The 18,395-nt window shown below is 31.8% G+C and overlaps 1 protein-coding gene across 2 annotated transcripts in view; it reads left to right on the forward strand.

Moving 5' to 3' along the window:
• Positions 1-18,395, forward strand: part of LOC114329403 (uncharacterized) — a 620,236-nt gene that overhangs the window by 451,787 nt on the left and 150,054 nt on the right. The window contains exon 1 of one of the 2 annotated variants that reach the window (XM_050655975.1): positions 10,238-10,346. The exons of the other annotated variant lie outside the window; for it this stretch is intronic. The gene's annotated coding sequence lies outside the window, so the exon portion shown is untranslated. Of the gene's footprint in view, positions 1-10,237; positions 10,347-18,395 lie in introns of those variants that run through there. 2 annotated transcript variants of the gene reach the window in all.

The raw sequence follows: 18,395 nt of genomic DNA on the forward strand, positions 1-18,395 counted from the left end.
GAAATATAATTTGTGAAATAATTTCTGGAAAGCGTATTCGATCCCCAAATCAAAAGGTAGTGTTGTATCTTGCGGTACAGGATTATTGTGCCGATTTTAACAGGTGAGTCCAGCTGAGGGAACGATTGCACCTGGGTAGGATTTTCGCTGCCTCCCGTGGTAAAGTAATATCTTGATTTCCTCCTTGGGCTACTATACGGTCGTACCGTAATGCATTAAGAGACGAAGTATACTACGTTCACTTCCAAGGTAAGCTAAGACGCCTGATCGTGGGTTTGTCGTGTCGTCGCAGCTTGTCATTGAATGTTACTAAAATAATAAGAACTTCTTTGACTAGTCTGTACTTATACTTAAGGGCTTATATCTCAACAGGATCATCATCATCATCAGCCCATTAAGTCCACTGTAGGACATAAGCCTCCCCTGGTTTCATCCAGAGGGCACAGTCTTGTGTAGTTTGGATCCAATTTTTCGTCCTCTTTCGCCGATATTGGTCTTCCTAGGTTTCGTTCATAAATTCTTGGTCCCCATTTAATTAACTTGCGTGTTCACCTTCCGTTCTTCATACTTGTTACGTGGCCAGCAAATGTCCATTTCAATCTGCAAAGCTCTCTCCAAAACATCTCTAAGTCTGGTTCTGTTTCGCAGGACTTCGTTTGGGATCTAGTCTTTTATTATTACGCCTAGCATTGAACGCTCCATCCATTGACTAGAAAATATTCTCCAAAATAAACGACATTTCAGTAAATAAATAATAATTTCGTTGTAAAACGAAAACAAAAGCCGTCTTATTTTTCGTTAGTTCAGATCTTCAGAGAGCACCAAAAACACTCTGACAGGTTTCAATACTTCTTAGGATTTCCTCAGAGAGCGCAAATTTGATTCTCTCTGAACAACCAAACTTTGGGCCGCCAGCATCTATTCACAACGAAATAAACTGATGGTGTGGGTGTCGCAGCGATATCGGCTAAAAACAAGTGTAGGCTTTACTTTTAATAAAATTTAACATAATATCAAAAATAAAACTATTTCACATTTCAATATTTCTCAAATTTATTTTATAATGATCGGATGGACAAGAGGTCATGAAGGGAAGGCTGAACCACAAGGATCAGGACAATATTATGCTTAGATGGAATAAGGAATGACCGAAGATGGAAAGGTCCAATCGCTTACATTGACGATACGTAGACCACGTTGCTCAGTCGGAAGAGATGTGGGCGTGGTTCTTTGGGTTGGGCTTCTGTTGAAGCAATAAAAGATGTTATATGAATAGATAATTGTACGTGAATAGGGCTACTGGAAAGACAATAGACAAAAAATGGATAGGTAACAATTAACTGATGGTTTGACACTTGGGCTCAAATAAAACGAGAATGGGAAACGAGGTGACCCTAAACACTAGGTGCTTCGGGGGTAGTTCTGATGACGTATTCGTATTTAGCGATCCCAAAAACCTCCAAGATATCTGTTTGCATCAATTGAGTGCAGAAAACCCTCGTCGCTCCAGATGACGTGCCTTAGCAGTAATCCTGGGCACCAGATGTATCGAGAGTCAGTTCTGATTGCGCATTCGTGTTTAGTTACCCCAAAACCCCCTGGATAGTAAATGCTGTTCCTTAATGCACTCATTTTGGCATGTTTATGCACTTTTGAAAGCATGTTATATACTTTAAAGTGCAATTATGCATTTCCACCCATTTTTGTATAATAGACTTTGTTACGGACAAATAAAGATCGAGAGATGTTACTGAATAAATAGAATGAATGTCATTATATTCCACAATATATAATACAAAATTCAGTTAATCTCTCTATCTCGGTTATTTCTGACCCGGTTATTTCTGATCATTAAAACAACCTATAACTACAAATATTTATTGAACATACAATGAAAAACAGAAAGTGAAGCAAAATATTAGAAAAATGTAGTGACTATTGAACTATTCATACTATTAAATATAAAACACTGTAAGACTTAAAAACCATAACTTATCACATACAATACAACCTGATGAATGAAATGTACCCACGTTCAGGAAGAATCAGATATATACCGTAACCATACTATATTAATATAACTAGTACCAAATATAAAGTGAATAATTTATACCATGGAGTGTCAAATACCTACTTCTGCAAGTCTACCTGTGAAATTATATACCCTGTAATTACTCTGTTATAGCTATATCCAGGTGTACAATGGGGGTAGAGGAAGGACTTAGATCTGGACAAAAATGGTAGGTATAGACACACTATCGGATATAAATATGGTATATATAAAATGGTTATGTTGCTACTGTTACCGACTTATCTCTGTTCTTGCTTACGGTCTCGTGGGGGGTGTTCCTGTGGTGGTGACTCTGGTTACAACTAAATACTGGTTTCTAGCTACTAGGTACTAGAAGTGTTGGACAGCCACTAGTCCCAAAGGTTGGCCTATCAAGGAGAGAAAAGGCACTGTCAGTAGGGGCAAGACAGGAGAACACAAAAGACTATACGCTTAGTAATGGCTTTAAAGATATTTACTTGTGATTGTACGTGGCCAACGAATAGGGGTTGTTACCAGGATCTACCCTTAGCGTCGAGGGATGAAAGACAGCCTAGGAAAGACACAGTGCATTAGTCCAAGCATACCACAACGACCAACACTATTGATTATAGTATAAACTTTTAAGATACTCACGTGTTTCAAGCTGAGGTTATGTCACAGTAACTAAACCGAAATTATTTATCCGCACACAAAATTTATAGGTTCAAATCCATCTTAGACGATGGTTTTTCGTAAAACCAACCTATTTTATGGCGGATGAATCTGGATCAGCAAAACACAACTTATATTTTGCAATCCTAGCACTGTCGTCAAGACAAGAATCAAAATGGAAGACCGGATGTCATCCGTCTTTGCTTAATGCCATTCCATCTGAGTTCCAACTCAGACGAACCATTCAAGCACGTAACCACTGATTGATTCAGTTACGTGGCAAGAACCTATGCACAACCTGTGAACGAGAGAAAGACAGCCTATTTCTAGAATCGCAAACTATTCCTAAACAAATCAACAGAACAGAAACTTTTTGCGAACGAAGCAACTGTTTTTAAAAGGACTACCATATGCGTCGTAACCAGGGGGGTTTAAAGTATTTAAGTATCTTTCAGTTTAACATACCTGAATGAATTGTGAAGGTTTAAAAAAACCGTAACAACTTTTTTCCTGACGTCATGCGTCATCCTGAACACAATGCAAAAAGTTGCAAGTCTCTAGTTGCAGTACTTAAAAATCGATTTATTTTGTGCTAAATACCCTGGTCTCATAAGTAAATATTCATAAACTATTAAAATAGTATATTTACTGATAAAACTATATTTCTTTTTTTATCGATTTTTGCATTTTTTACTACAAAATTACCGTCTGCCGCACAAACCTGCCGCATGATTAATAGCTTGAATCTAAAACGTCCCTGATTTTTGTAAAATAAATAACCACTAATTTTCCTATTGAGTCAGCTTGCACGGCACGGCTTATTTATAAATAAAAGAGCGGGATCGCTTGTAAATGCCAGACGTGCGTTGGAGGACCACTCCTCATTGTTCACTTTGCTAATTTACATACCGACTTGCCCTAGTGACATTACATAACTGTACTCTTGATAGTCTTGATTGATCAGAGCGCACGTTTCTCGAAGTACTTCTGGCATGCCATCAATTGTTTGCTTTGTTTATAGACAAGTCGAGTCCTGTTAAGGGATTTTCTCTTGTCATACTTTGTCGAATAGATACGTATGAAAAGTGGCAGCAGGAATGTGATAGGACTCGATACTAAGAGCTTCCTTATTTTTTCTCTGTATGAAACGAGCGATGACGTGACACGTGACTGATTGTTTAATAGCTATGGTTAATTTATTTTGTTTTTTTATGCAAATTAACTATTTAGCCCGATCAGGTAACACAGAATTTTACGAAAACCTCCAAAAAAATAACGGAAGGATGAAAATTTGGAAATAGGTAGTTGAAATTGTCTATTATTATATAAAAAAAGTTTACAATTCTACATCCCCTCCGTTTTACAAAAATTGGGAAATACGGGGTGAACAATGTTTTCTCGTGAGTGAAAAAATATACGTTGAAAATAGGCCCGGAATTGGATAAAATTACTAATTCTAAGTAACTTTTGTTCTATAAAGTTTTTTCACTAAGTCAATACTTTTTGAGTTATTTGCGAGTGAATATGTTCATTTTTAACAAAAAAAATCATGTTTATGGACGGTTTTTCGCAGATAACTCAAAAAGTAAGTACTCTAGCGAAAAAAATACTCTTAGTAAAAATATAGCTTATAAAAAATTGAAAAAAAAGTGTACGCGTGAGGTCTGCAGACCTAGTATAAGCAGAGTTGTAGCTAATGAAAAGTAGGTTCTTCTTCGTCAAATTCCAAATCGAATATTTCAATGTGAAATAACCAAAAAACAGAGCACTTTTCGGGGAAAATTCATTACAACTTTTTTAAAGTGTTTAAAAAAGGTTTATTTTTGTTTTCTACAAAAATTTCTAACATTAAAAATAAGTGAGTTACGCTCAAAATATTGTTGGTCCCTTTTATTTTTTGGTACAAAAATCGCGAAAGTCACCCCCTAATTAGCTTCCCAAATAAAATTAATCGTAACCGCTTCACAAGTTACTTTACTTATGTATTGTTTATATTATCTACAATTTTTATATATCTATATAAAGTTTCATTGGTTCAAAGTGCTCAGTTTTGAAAAAAATTGAGTTTAAAATAAAACATTTTTTTTTAATTTTGAAAAAAATGGAATTTTTCATGGAATTAACTTAAATATTATTAGTAATACCAAAGATCTTAAGGAGTAATAAAATGTACGTTTTGCTTTTCTGAATATTTTTCCTTTTTTGTTTTCTTGTTTTACTAAAATTGATTATGCAATGGCTGTTCAAAATTTGCCTAAACTCGTGATTAGTTACTCGTTCAAGCTATTTTAACTACAGCTTTTTCAAAAATAAGCACTTTGAACCGATGAAAATTACAGATCATATAAATAATACATAAGCAAAGTAACTTGTGAAGTGGTAATGATGAAATTTATTTTGTGATGCTAATTAGGGGGTGATTTTCGCGATTTTTTTACCAAAAAATAAAAGGGACCAACAATGTTTTGAGCGTAACTCACTTACTTTTAATGTTACAAGTTAAAAAAAAATAATTATTTTTTTAAACACTTTAAAAAAGTTCAAATAAATTTCCCCGAAAAGTGCTCCGTTCTTGGGTTATTTCACATTGAAATATTCGATTTGGAATTTTATGAAGGAGAACCTACTTTTCATTAGCTACAACTCTGCTTCTACTGGGTACAGACCTCAAGCATACAACATTTTTTTTTCAGTTTTTTATAAGCTATATTTTTGCTAAGGATATTTTTTCGCTAAAATACTTACTTTTTGAGTTATCTCCGAAAAACCGTCCAAAAACATGTTTTTTTCTGTTAAAAATGAACATATTATTATTCACTTGCAAATAACTCGAAAAGCATTGGCTTGGGGAAAAAATTCTATAGAACAAAAGTTGCTTAGAACTAGTCATTTTATTAAATTCCGGACTTATTTTGAATGTATATTTTTCACCTTCGAGAGGGGGGTATTCCCCTCTATTTTTGAAAAATGAGGGGATGAAGAATTGTAAACTTGTTGTTATATAATAATAGACAATTTTAACTACCTATTCCCAAATTTTCATCCTTACTTTATTTTTTTAGAGGTCAGATTGTTCCTTGATCGGGCTAATTAGGATAGTTAACGAAATATATAGGGTGCCTAGAAACTTTCCTGACAAACGACGACCGGAGATTCCTCAGATAATTTTAAAACAATTTTCTCCAATTGCCAAATAAAAGAGGACTACTTTGGATTAGAAGAAATTAAAGCAGGTATGCCGCAAGGTAGTGTACTAGGACCGTTATTCTACCTATTGTACACCAATTATATTCCAGAACTTGATTAAAGAAAATATGATAGGCACCTTCGCTGATGATCAGCCTATCTTTTTCATTGGTGAAAACCATGACAAGGCTGCAAGAAAACTCCAGATATCAGTGAATAAAATCAATTATTGGACAAAAAAATGGAGAATTAGACTGAATGGTACAAAATCAGTGCATGTCAATTCCACCTATAAAAGAAAGTGATATCAGCCCGTTAGAATATATAACATCCAGGTCCCTGTTGCAGATTCTGCAAAATACCTCGGGTTATATTTGTATAAGAGACTACGTTGGAAAGTTCATATAAAAAAAAGATGAACCCAACTTAAAATTTAGAAAGATATACTGGATGCTTGAAAGAAATTCAAAACTATCCATGGAACAAATTATTAATTTATAAGCAAATATTAAAACCAATATGGACATACGGCGCACAGCTCTGGAGATGCGCCAATAAAAACGACATTGCAGTATTACAAAGGTTTCAAAATAAGGTGCTAATCAGAAGCGTTGATACTCCATGGTATATAAAAAATAGCTGCATCCATCGAGATCTGAAGATTGAAACAGTAGAAAAAAATAACAAGCAAATGTGCCAGTGTGTATGATAAATGTCTACTTCAACATGTGAATATCGAGGCCATCCAACTTCTCGATATCACAGATATAGAAAGAAGGCTTAAGAGGACAGAACCCTTCGAGCTAGTGAAGAGAAAAAGCATAGAGAAAAGTTAGTGTAAAAGCAGAGCATTGTGGGAGTCTAATATACCTGTGTAAAGTGCATATAATATTTCTTTAAGTAAGTTAGTACGTATAGAACCATAGATTTTAAAGTGAACTGTAACAGTTTAGGCTAGAATAGAACTGCTCATTGATCAACATTGATCAGATCGTAGTACAATGTACCCTCAGTTTGTTGGTATATTAATAATAAAAAATACTCAAATTCACCTAGTCCGAAAATGATTCAAGGGAGCTAGAGCTCTTTGAAAATGACCCCTTGTTATAAGTCTTTTACATCCAGAACGTTTTTATTTAGAAAAACGAAAAATAATGAATAGGACTACAAAGTTAATGATAGAGAATTAATGAAGGAGAAGAAGAAGAGAATCCAGAACAAATTATGGGAAAGAATTAAGAGAAGTATGGTAAAATCAGCCGAGAAACCGTAAAAAGCAGAGAAGAAATGAAAAAAAAATAAAAAACATGGTTCGATGACGAATGTAGAAGTCAGTTAAAGGAGCGAAGTAGATTAAGATTTTAGACATTAGACATTATAGACTGAAGACATTAGAATAATCGCAAATTTGTATTGGGGCCAGGCTGCATGTGTTAGGGTTGGGAATCAGTGCTCTGAAGAAGTAAAAATCAAGCGTGGAGTTCGACAAGGCTGTATATTGTCACCAGCGTTGTTTAATATTTACGCTGAAACAATATTAAATGAAGTGTTGGAAAACGCAAAAGAGGGCATCCTCATTAATGGTATGCTTATGAACAATATCAGATACGCAGATGACACCTTGTTAGTGACAGGATCAATTGAACATCTTCAAGCGTTATTGAACCGAATGTTGGCGTTCTGCGCGATATATGGACCCAAACTCAACGCAAGAAAAACAAAGTTTATGGTTTTTAGTAAACAAGTAGCCATAAAAAAATAATAATTATAACGTAACAATCGTTAATGACTCAATTAAACGAGTAAGTTATCTAGAATATCTGGGTACTCATATTAATGAAAGCTGGAAACCTAGTACAGAAATAAAAAGTAGAATTTCCAAAGCAACAACAAGTTTTATGAAATTTAAGAAAATCCTGTGCAGTCATGACCTAAATTTGGAACTTCGCATAAGAGTGGTTCGATGTTATATATTCCTAGTACTACTTTACGCGATTGAAGCATGGACCCTGACAGAATCGCTTTTAAAGACCTAGAAGCATTTGAGATGTGGGTCTACCGCCGTATTCTGAAGATCAGTTGGGTAGAAAGAGTCACAAACGAATGGGTTTTGCAACGATAAAAGTTGCGAAGTAGTGAACACGACTAAAAGGCGCAAATTGGAATACTTTGACCATATAATGCGTCACCCAGAAAAATATGACATACTTCACCTTGTCATGCAAGGTAAAATAATGGGAAAAAAGTGTGGGCCGCCGTACAACTTCTTGGCTTAAAAACCTACGCCAATGGTTTGGGAAAACTAGCACTGAACTATTTCGTGCGGCTGTAAATAAGACAGTGATTGTTAATATGCCGGGCAACATGAGAGCCAACGATCGACAAGCGGTCTCGGCACCTTGAGAAGAAGAAAATTAAGACTAATAATGCTGAAATTAAGATGAAAAGATGCTGAAAGTGAGCTCTGAACAAGGAAAGAGAACTAAAAACATGTTAAGCGAAAAGAACGGAAGATATGATGAAAAACTCTTGGGAAAAAAATAAGGACAGTTACAAAAATAAAATAAATCCATATCAGGGGGCAATAAATGAGAAGAAATAATATTGTGTTAAACCTCTGTTTATGAGAGACAACAAGGTAACAAGTAATAGAAAATGTCTTATGCATGAAATAGAGATTTTAAACATATGGACAGAATATTTCGAACATTTCCTAAATAGACAAAAAAATCTGGAAAATCTAAATACAGAGTCAAATTCAAATCATATAAACGAATGCCTCCCACTAGGGAAGAAATTTAAAATATTACACAGTCCAAAAAATAACAAAAGTCCAAGAAATGACTAAATAACATGAGATGTTCAAATATAGACGAAATTGCATGAGTGAATAAATATAGATAATAATCTAAAAATATGGAATGAATAACAATTACTAAAAGAACGGTCGGGAGCAATAATATGTCCCTGTCACAAAAAAAAAAGATAAAAAAGATAACAGCAAATAACAGGAGCATAGCATTGATAAACCTCGCATACAAAATCGTTTAAAATTAAAATACAAAATACATTTAACAATTCATATCAAACATCATAAATACTAAACCAAACAAAAATATTGGTGATGCATATAAAGAATATACTGTTACAAAACTGACTTTTCTATGATCCTTTAGGTACTAACGTTTAGTTTTAGTTGACTTTATTTATTTTTAATAACTTCTAAGCAAATGAAAAACACTGAACTTATATCTTTTATTTTGCAAACTACGATATCTAATTTAATTATTACACTACGATATCTAATTTATCTAATTACAAATTCAAAAATTATACCGCGCCCGTTACAAATCAAAGTACACCGACGGTTTCAAATTCACAACTATACTATAATTCCAAAAATGTCTATTTATATAGTAATGTACAATTAGTCGACTGATTTCCAGAAAAATCGAAAGGTGAATATTATTTACAGACCAATAAAAAAAGTTTATCTATGGCCTTCTAGATACGCCGATTGTAAACAAGTTTCTTTTATCTCGCCCAGAGAAAGGGTCTCAGACAGTTCGCCGCCAGAAGCTTCCGGAACGAAATAGGCCAGGTTGTGAGCGGCCTATAAATATTGTCAAAATACTAAAAAAAGAAAGGGAGATACAGTTGGTGAATACCAGGAGGGTTTTAGACAAGGAAGAATCACAACAAAATAGATTTTCTTGTAGAAAGTAAAGAGGAAATAATCATTATAAATTACATGCAGAAATGGGATGATGAAAGCAATGGACAAGAAGCAATGTAAGAGAATGGTCAATCAAGCCATGAGCCTACTAGGCTCGACGCACTAATTATTATTGTTATTTTTTTTATAAATTGTTCAAAGTTTGCAGCCCTCTGAAATCTGTCGCCCGGGGTACGTACCCCCAGTTCCGGGCCTGAGTACAAGAATTATTTTTGTGCATCATGTAAATAGCTTAAAAATTTATGCAAAATATGCAAAATATTCATCTTGTTTTTATCAATGTTTTTAACCTTTAGTATATCACCATGTTATTTTGTAAGCTGGTTTTTGTTTTCACATTTTTCTTAAATTAAGTAAATAAGCCCAACAACAACTAACATTCAAAGGTATGCTCGTACATATATTCTAACAATTCTAAATATTACATAGACCTGTTTATAAACAAGTTTATGTGGTTTTATTGTAAAGAACAAAATTGCAAAAGAACGTTTAAGTTTGTGAATTATTTTGCAAACATTTTTTTCAATCACGTGTTTCGTAACATATGTTATTTTTAACTATTACAAAGTTGAACAATACTCATAGAATTTAATCATTACCAGTATCGACGGGATAATTATCTGATAGATGTTAATTTTTTGTTAGTCTGCGATTTTTACCTTATACAAACATTGACAGTGATATAAATGTGAGGTTTCAGTGAATTATCCGGACATGATGGTAAGTTTCTAAGAGAGATTTAGATAGGCGTCATTTCTATGTGTATTCCTTAATTTATTAAGTTAGCCATTTTTATTTTTAATGCACATAAATAGAGTGTTAATAGAAAATAAACGAACACCCAAAAATTGCTTTAGTTTTCGATAAACTCATACCTCTCTAGCTACCTCGTATAAAAAGCAAATCGGTTTTATCCGTTCCACCCAATCCCATATTGTAATTTTGGCTATGCTTGCAAAGCTATTATGGAAACGACAGGTTGTTAGTCTAGGGCGCATCTGTTTTAAGATGGACGTTGAGAGGTGACTCAAATTTTTGTAGAGAAATTGCTTGAAAATAAATCAAATAATAATATTTGAGTTATCCTCCCTTTCAAAAAGGTCCGGAACATTGTTTAAATAATCAAAATGTCAAAAATTGAAAAAAAATTCGATTTTTTTCTTCGTTTTTTGATTATAACTTTAAAAATATTTATTTCCGAGAAAAGTTGTACTGACATAAAAGTTGCGTAATTAAATTTCCTACAATATAGAATTGGTTAAAAATTTGAAAAATAGTCACCCTAGTTGCAAAATAGCAATAATTGCGAAAAATCCATACAAAAACAAGTATTCGCATTTTACGTTTTCCAACCATTTATGCTACACTTAGGACCTTCATATTTCACCAAGAAAAACTTTATGATACAGTTAAACAATAACTGTAAATTTCATTAAGATTGGTTCAATGAATTTTGCAAAATAAATTTTGCAATCCAGCTTTCGCAAAAAAAATTCATTTTTTCAAAATGCTACAGGACTGAAAATAAAGCAGATAGCAAATTGAATTTTTTTTTGCTTATAGAAGTGTACTGTACCTTTCATTTGCAATTTTCAAAATTAAAATCGAATAATTATCACGGCGTCAGAAAATTTTTGAAATAAACAATAATTTTTGGTGCTACGCGCAGGACAGCGGTGTTCGATTCACACAAGTTGATTTCCACCAAAATTTCTTCCAATCTTTATATTATATTATTTTCTTACTCTATATTTGGTTGTATTTTAATATTTTAATTCCACAAAAATCAAACTAATTTTATTATTGTTTGTGAAATATTGTTTAAACAATTGCATATGTTTAAAAATAATAAACTTTTATTTTTTAAGTTAAAATATATGAACAAAGAAAGTTTTTGCTAATAAAAGTGTTATTTCAAAGGATAGAGTATGTGTTTTTATTTTGCAATAAACAAATTTATTTATTTATATCGAAATGTAATGAAAATTAAAATGTATCAATCATTATCAAAGGTCATTAGAATGCCCAATCAGAGCAAACTATCCGCTGTCCTGCGCGTAGCACCAATAATTAATGTTTATTTAAAAAATTCCTGACGCCGTGATGTTAATCGATTTTAATTTTGCAAAATTGCAAATGAAAGGTACAGTACACTTCTATATGCAAAAAAAATTTCAACTTGCTATCTGCTTTATTTTCAGTCCTGTAACATTTTGAAAAAATGAATTTTTTTTACGAAAGCTGGATTGCAAAATTTATTTTGCAAAATCTATTGAACCGATCTTAATGAAATTTACAGTATTGTTTTACTGTATCATAAAGTTTTTCTGAGTGAAATATGAAGGTCCTAAGTGTAGCATAAATGGTTGAAAAACGTAAAATGCCAATACTTGTCTTTGTATGTTTTTTTCACAATTATTGCTATTTTGCAATAAGGGTGACTATTTTTTAAATTTTTAATGAATACTATATTGTAGGAAATTTAATTAGGTAACTTTTATGTCACTACAACTTTTCTCGAAAATGAATACTTTTAAAGTTATAATCAAAAAACCAAGAAAAAATAGAATTTTTCCTTAATTTTTTAACATTTTGATTATTTAAACAATGTTCCGGACCTTTTTGAGAGGGAGGATAACTCAAATATTATTATTTAATTTATTTTCAAGCAATTTCTGCAAAAAAATTTGAGTCACCTCTCAACGTCCAAATGTACTAATATTTTTACAGATGCGCCCTGGTCTATGTGGGCTTATGGATATTTCTTCTACCTCTCTCCTGGCAATTATGTCCCCTTATTTGTTCCTTTTAATACCAATATGTCCAGGTACCCACTGTGGACTGACTTACTTTGTTACTTTTTTAGATCCGAATTAGACAGTTCCAAACTAACATGTTAATTCCTGCAGGCACATCTCTAAAGCTTAAATTTTCTCTTGGAAGATATTATAGTGATTATCTAGAATTTCATTAAGGCTTGTTACGTACAGCATGTAACATAGTAACAAACCTATTTATTTTATGATTATAAATAATTAAATCATATTCACACATATTTATAATTCCATGTGGGATCGGTACCCACCGGAGGGACCGCAAACGATCGAATACAAATAGTGTCTCTTTGGAAAGACAATGAAATCGACTTTACTAAAGAACAAGACGTTTACTCAACATACACACTACACATTACACTATAATCAAAAATTGCGAAAACAACTTTACCATGCCATTGGCCTTGATTGTCGAGGCATTTAAGCTAAATAAAAAAAATATTCACATATTAAGGCTATGGGTACTATCCGACAAGCCAGAGGTGGCGCGTGACCTTGAGCGAAAATACACGGCGACAAATGCAGAATACGAGAAGGTCAGCCGCCAGTACTCGCTTGTCGCATTGTACATAATTCGCAAATATTTTACGTGTATTCCTACTTTTTCTGTCTTTACACGGCAAATTACGTGTAGTAAAATTCACACTGGTATGGATATTTATGTAAACATTACTAGAATGTCATTCTACTTGAAAATGTCATCATTAATTTAAAGAGATGGGTTTTGAATGTTCTTGGATAACTGTTATTTTTATAATTGCAAATTATTAATTCAGTTAATAAATGTGATAATTTTTTCACTAACTATGTATTCAGTGATTGTTATAATTTATTTGTACAACAAAGACTAATACTCAATCGAGAAAAGAGGAAAAGTGTTAAAGTGATTTTTTAATAATATATTGTTATGGAACGCTTACAATTTTGAACATCTTTAACAACAAAATACTTGGATCACATAATATATTATCCTGATGTATTCTCTGCTTGGATCTTCCACAAATAATACACAATAAGTAACTTTTTTATTAAATTCACGTCTTAAATCAATTATTTATCAAATACACTATATATCAATAATATTTAATCAATAACTCAACATATTCCCGATGCAATGTCAAATATTTAAAATTGTCACTGATTGTCAGTGTCTGACTGACAATATATGCTGACAATATTATATTCGGCTGAGTGCGTTGTAAGACAAAGATAGATTTGGAAAATATTACCACGGCATTGTGTTCATTTTTTTCGAATCCTGAAAAAACCAATAAATATTTTTGAAAAATTTAAACGCAGAATGAAAGACTAAATTATTACCGAGGGCCGAAAGTCCCTTAGAATAAATAAAAATGTTATTTTGAATGATATATTTGAAATTAAAAATCACACTAAATTTTCTCTTAGTTTTTCACCCCTGTAACTTATTAAAATAAACATTATAGAAGTTCTCAGAGACTTTCGGCCCTCGCTAATAACGTAATCTTTCATTCTGCGTTTAAATTTTTCAAAAATACTTATTAGTTTTCTCAGGATTCGAAAAAAATGAATCCCCATTTGAATAGCATTGCAGCCGAAAATACGTACCGATCCTCTTAAATTCGTCGCCTTAGTACTAGAACTTGATAACTCCAAAATTGACGTTTTTAAGATAACTAGTTCACAAGGTGTATTTTATTTTCCTCCTAATTGTGGAAAAACTTGATAACTCACTTCAAACGGGTCAAGTATTTATTTATGATTGACGAAAGTTGACAAAACTCAAATGCCCCTAATATTCAGTGCTAAAACTTGACAAGATGAGTTATCAAGCTAGTGTTTAATCGAAATAATCATGAATGAGATGTACACTGAATGCTACAACTAGCTAACTCTAGTTATCTAGTTGTAGCACGTGTTTATCTGAATCCATTGAGCCTACCATGTAATTGCTATCTGTTGAGTCGGTTCATGGTAAAGCAAAAATTCGAGAATTGTTAGCAAATCTGGCAACCTCCATGGTAGAGCGCTAATTTTTATCAAAATAATGCTTAAAATATTAGTATTGTTAAAAAGTTCACTTAGATGCAACTTGGCACGACAGGCTACATTACCAAATGTTAACATCATAATAGTACTAAAAGTTGATAACGTTACTTTTTCATTTTATTTTCCATATTGGAAAACAAATTTGCATTGTATTCCAAATATAAATAGATCAGTATAAATAGATCAGTAGCCAAAAATTTAAGGAAAAGTATTTTAAAGCTGCAGAGTGAATTCCGTAATTACCAACATCATGGTAGCAGCACAAATATCTTTAAAATCTTTAAACCCGTTTATCTCAGAACTACTAATTTCGACTTATCAAGTTATAGTATTAAGGCGACACTATAGTCCAGGAACCGATGCTTTTCGCCTCGCAAATTTTACAGAATGGATCGATTTGCTTGAAAATTTGAGAATAAGTAGTGGATAGTCCAAGGATCAAAATCAATATGATGCCGAAGGGCGCTTTTACCATGAGGGTGGTTGCAACTCCATCTCGGGGGTGGAAATTTTTTATTATATTTTGACCGCAAAAGTTGAATTCCGCATACTAAGCAAAAAATGTTTTATACATTTTTTTGATAAAATTAATAGTTGTCGATTTATTCGCTATCGAAAGTGTTAGTTTTATATCGAAAAAATAAATGTTTTTCGATATATGTACTTATTTAGGATTCACTCAATTTTTGCCGTAGAAAAAATTTTTTCAAACCAAGTTCTTGGAATTAAATAACCTACAATTTCATATTAAAACATTTTTTTGTATATCTGATGCTAATCTTTCTATTGAAGGAAATGGCAGTTTTTACCAAACTACAAAAATTCTTTATTCGCTTTTAACTCCAGTTTTTTAAAAAGTAGTCATTCTAAGCCAGTCAAATTTCTAGAATCTATTAATATTATATAAATAAAGAAGAATGAATAAATCAAATGACTAAAAATATCGCCAACTTACAATATTATTACAGGGTAAAAGCGCAAATTGACATCATGTCACCTTTGTACCTTGTGGTATCCTCTAACTACTTACCAACTTTCATGAAAATCGATAAAGGTTCAACGAAATCGGAGGTGAAAACCTTCAGTAACGGCACTATTAAAACATTGATTTTAATCAATTTTTATTTATTGATATTTTTATTGATTTTATCAAAAAAAATATATAGAACGTTTTTTGCTTAGAATGAATGTTTTTACCAATTTTTGTGGTCAAAATATAATAAAAAAATTCCACCCCGAGATGGGGTGACAACCACCTCCATGCTAAAAGCGCCTTTCGCTGTCATATAGATTTTGATCATTGGACTATCCACTACTTGTTCTCAAATTTTCAAGCAAATCGATCCATTCTGTAAAAATTGCGAGGTTTTGTCCTATTTTAAGCTTCATTACTTGGACTAATATTGTAAACACTGATTTCAGTTATTTTTTGTCTTCGACGTTTATCAAACATTTTTTTACAGTCGCAAAGATCAGTTGCTTTCCAATGAATACTCTATAAGATGTTATACGATGATATACTTATGTAACTTAAAAAATAAGAAAAAAGCATAAAAAAGTACGAATATGTATATTGGAATTGAATTACATTACTAGTTACTGCACGACAAGGGTGGAAAACGTGTTCCAGCCACGTTTTATATAGTGAAAATTTTCCTGCGGAGATATTCTTCAGCAACTGTTGTTGATCAAAAAACAAAAAGAGATGCATGATGCGGCAGTAACAATAGTTTTCTTGTTTTTAGTTTAAGAATTTTAGTTTTTTAAATAATGCCTATTTTTTTAGATTTTGTTAATTTTTAGACTTTACACTTACACTGTAGAGTAAATAAACGAGTAATAAATATGTCAATAATGTTGAATTACATTGTACAACACATTTGCTAGCATTTTGCGATCAGCTTTGCTTAAATAATGCGGGTAGGGTGAAGATTTATAGCAAGATTTTAAAATTTAAAAGTATAAGTGATGAAGTCACAGAAAATTATTGTACAATCATCGTTATTTTTATTTATACTGTTAGAGATAACTAAAAATTGATTTTTCCACAACTAGATGTAACTAACCTAATTGCTTAACGTAATTATAGTAAAAATCTCAGCGTCTTTAATTGATCTTTATGGGATCTTTTATTAAACAATTGCATTGTTCAGTAGTATTCCTAAATTTGTTATTGTAGTGCAGTCACTGAAGGTTTTCACCTCCGATTTCGTTGAACCTCCATCGATTTTCATAAAAATTGGTGAGTAATTAGAGGATACCTCAAGGAACAAGGGTGACATAATACCAACTTGCGCTTTTACCCTGGGGGTGGATGCCACCCCTTCTCGCGGGTGAAAATTATTTTATTAAAAATAATACCATAAGTCGATAGAGGGACAAATTATAAGCAAAATTTTTTATATAAAGTTATTAAAATAAATCAACTTTTTTTGAATTATTAAAGACCGAAGATTTTATTTTTTCGTAAAAAAATGCATGTTTTAAATCGGTTTTTCACATATAAATAAAAAAATATAAGCTTTTGCAAAAAAGTTATTATTACTGAAATTGAAGATAATGAAAAACTGAATACACTCCTCACATAAAAAACTAGACTAATAAGTAAATAGTAACTAGACTTCAAAGTGAGTTATTGGCAATTGAATGTGTATTTTTTTCGACGAGTACTCAAATCTAAGTATTCAAACTTAAATAACGGGAAAACGGTGCAATGTATAAAATATTCCTGCTAAACATGTGCCAAAGTACTTCAGAATACCTATCAAATGAGCTTCAGGACAAGGTAATAGCGTCAAAATTAAGCAAGTTATAATGAAAATAAAAGAACTGTTTCGAATTTTTTAGGAAAAAGTGAAAAATAAAACATACGCCATTTCCACAAAAATTAAAATTTATTGTAATCCTTACAAGAACTTCTTTATATTAGCATAAGTATTGTTTTCGATAATTTTGACCAGTTTAGAATGCATATTTAAAAAAAAGAATATAATTTGAAAAAATCCTAATTTTTAAAATTATTGTAATTCTCATGTTCTTTTGATAATAACTCCAAAAATACTCAATATTCATAAAAAATTATATATAACCAAATTTTAGTTTTTTCTGTGCCAAATATTTGACCTGTTTTACTATTTCTATAAGGTGAAAAATAGCCGAGATAGAAACGTTTAAATCTTAAATTTTGCTCTGGGAACCATGCAACCGGGGTCATTTAACCTTTTATTTTTAAAAAAAGTAAGGGGTTTAAAAGATTAGGTTCAACGTGCTTAAATAGCACTTGGAATTGTCTTTCAAACAGTTTTTACATGAACCTAATATCTTAAACACAAACGGAGTTATTAAAAAAAACAATAACATTTTTTGGAAAAATTTTTAAAAGATAATTTTTGAAAAAATTTTGTATCATAAATTTTAACGCTATCAACATGTTCGGGTGCTCATTTAATAGATATTTTTAAGTAATTTCACAAATGTATAATAAGTTTATGTTATAAAATGCATCAATTTCCCGTTATTTCAGCTTGAATACGAGTTTTTTACTCGCCGAAAAGAATATACATTCAATTACCTATAACTCACTTTTAGTTAACACTAAAAGATTTTTGTAGTAAGGGATTTATTTCATATTTTATTAGCTTCAATTTTGATAATAATAACTTTTTTGCACAAACTTACACTTTTTGAGTTATTGATGAAAAATTGGTTAAAAACATGCATTTTTCTAAGAAAAATTAAAATCTTTGATCTTTAATAACTCAAAAAGTTTTGATTTATTTTAATAACTTTATATAACAAATTTTGCTTGAAATTTTTCCCTCCATCGAATTATGGGGTGATTTTTAATAAAATAATTTTTACCCCCGAGAAGGAGTGGCATCCACCCCCAGGGTAAAAGCGCAAGTTG

Source organism: Diabrotica virgifera, chromosome 7 (assembly GCF_917563875.1).
Source record: "Diabrotica virgifera virgifera chromosome 7, PGI_DIABVI_V3a".
In the NCBI taxonomy this organism is placed as follows: domain Eukaryota; kingdom Metazoa; phylum Arthropoda; class Insecta; order Coleoptera; family Chrysomelidae; genus Diabrotica; species Diabrotica virgifera.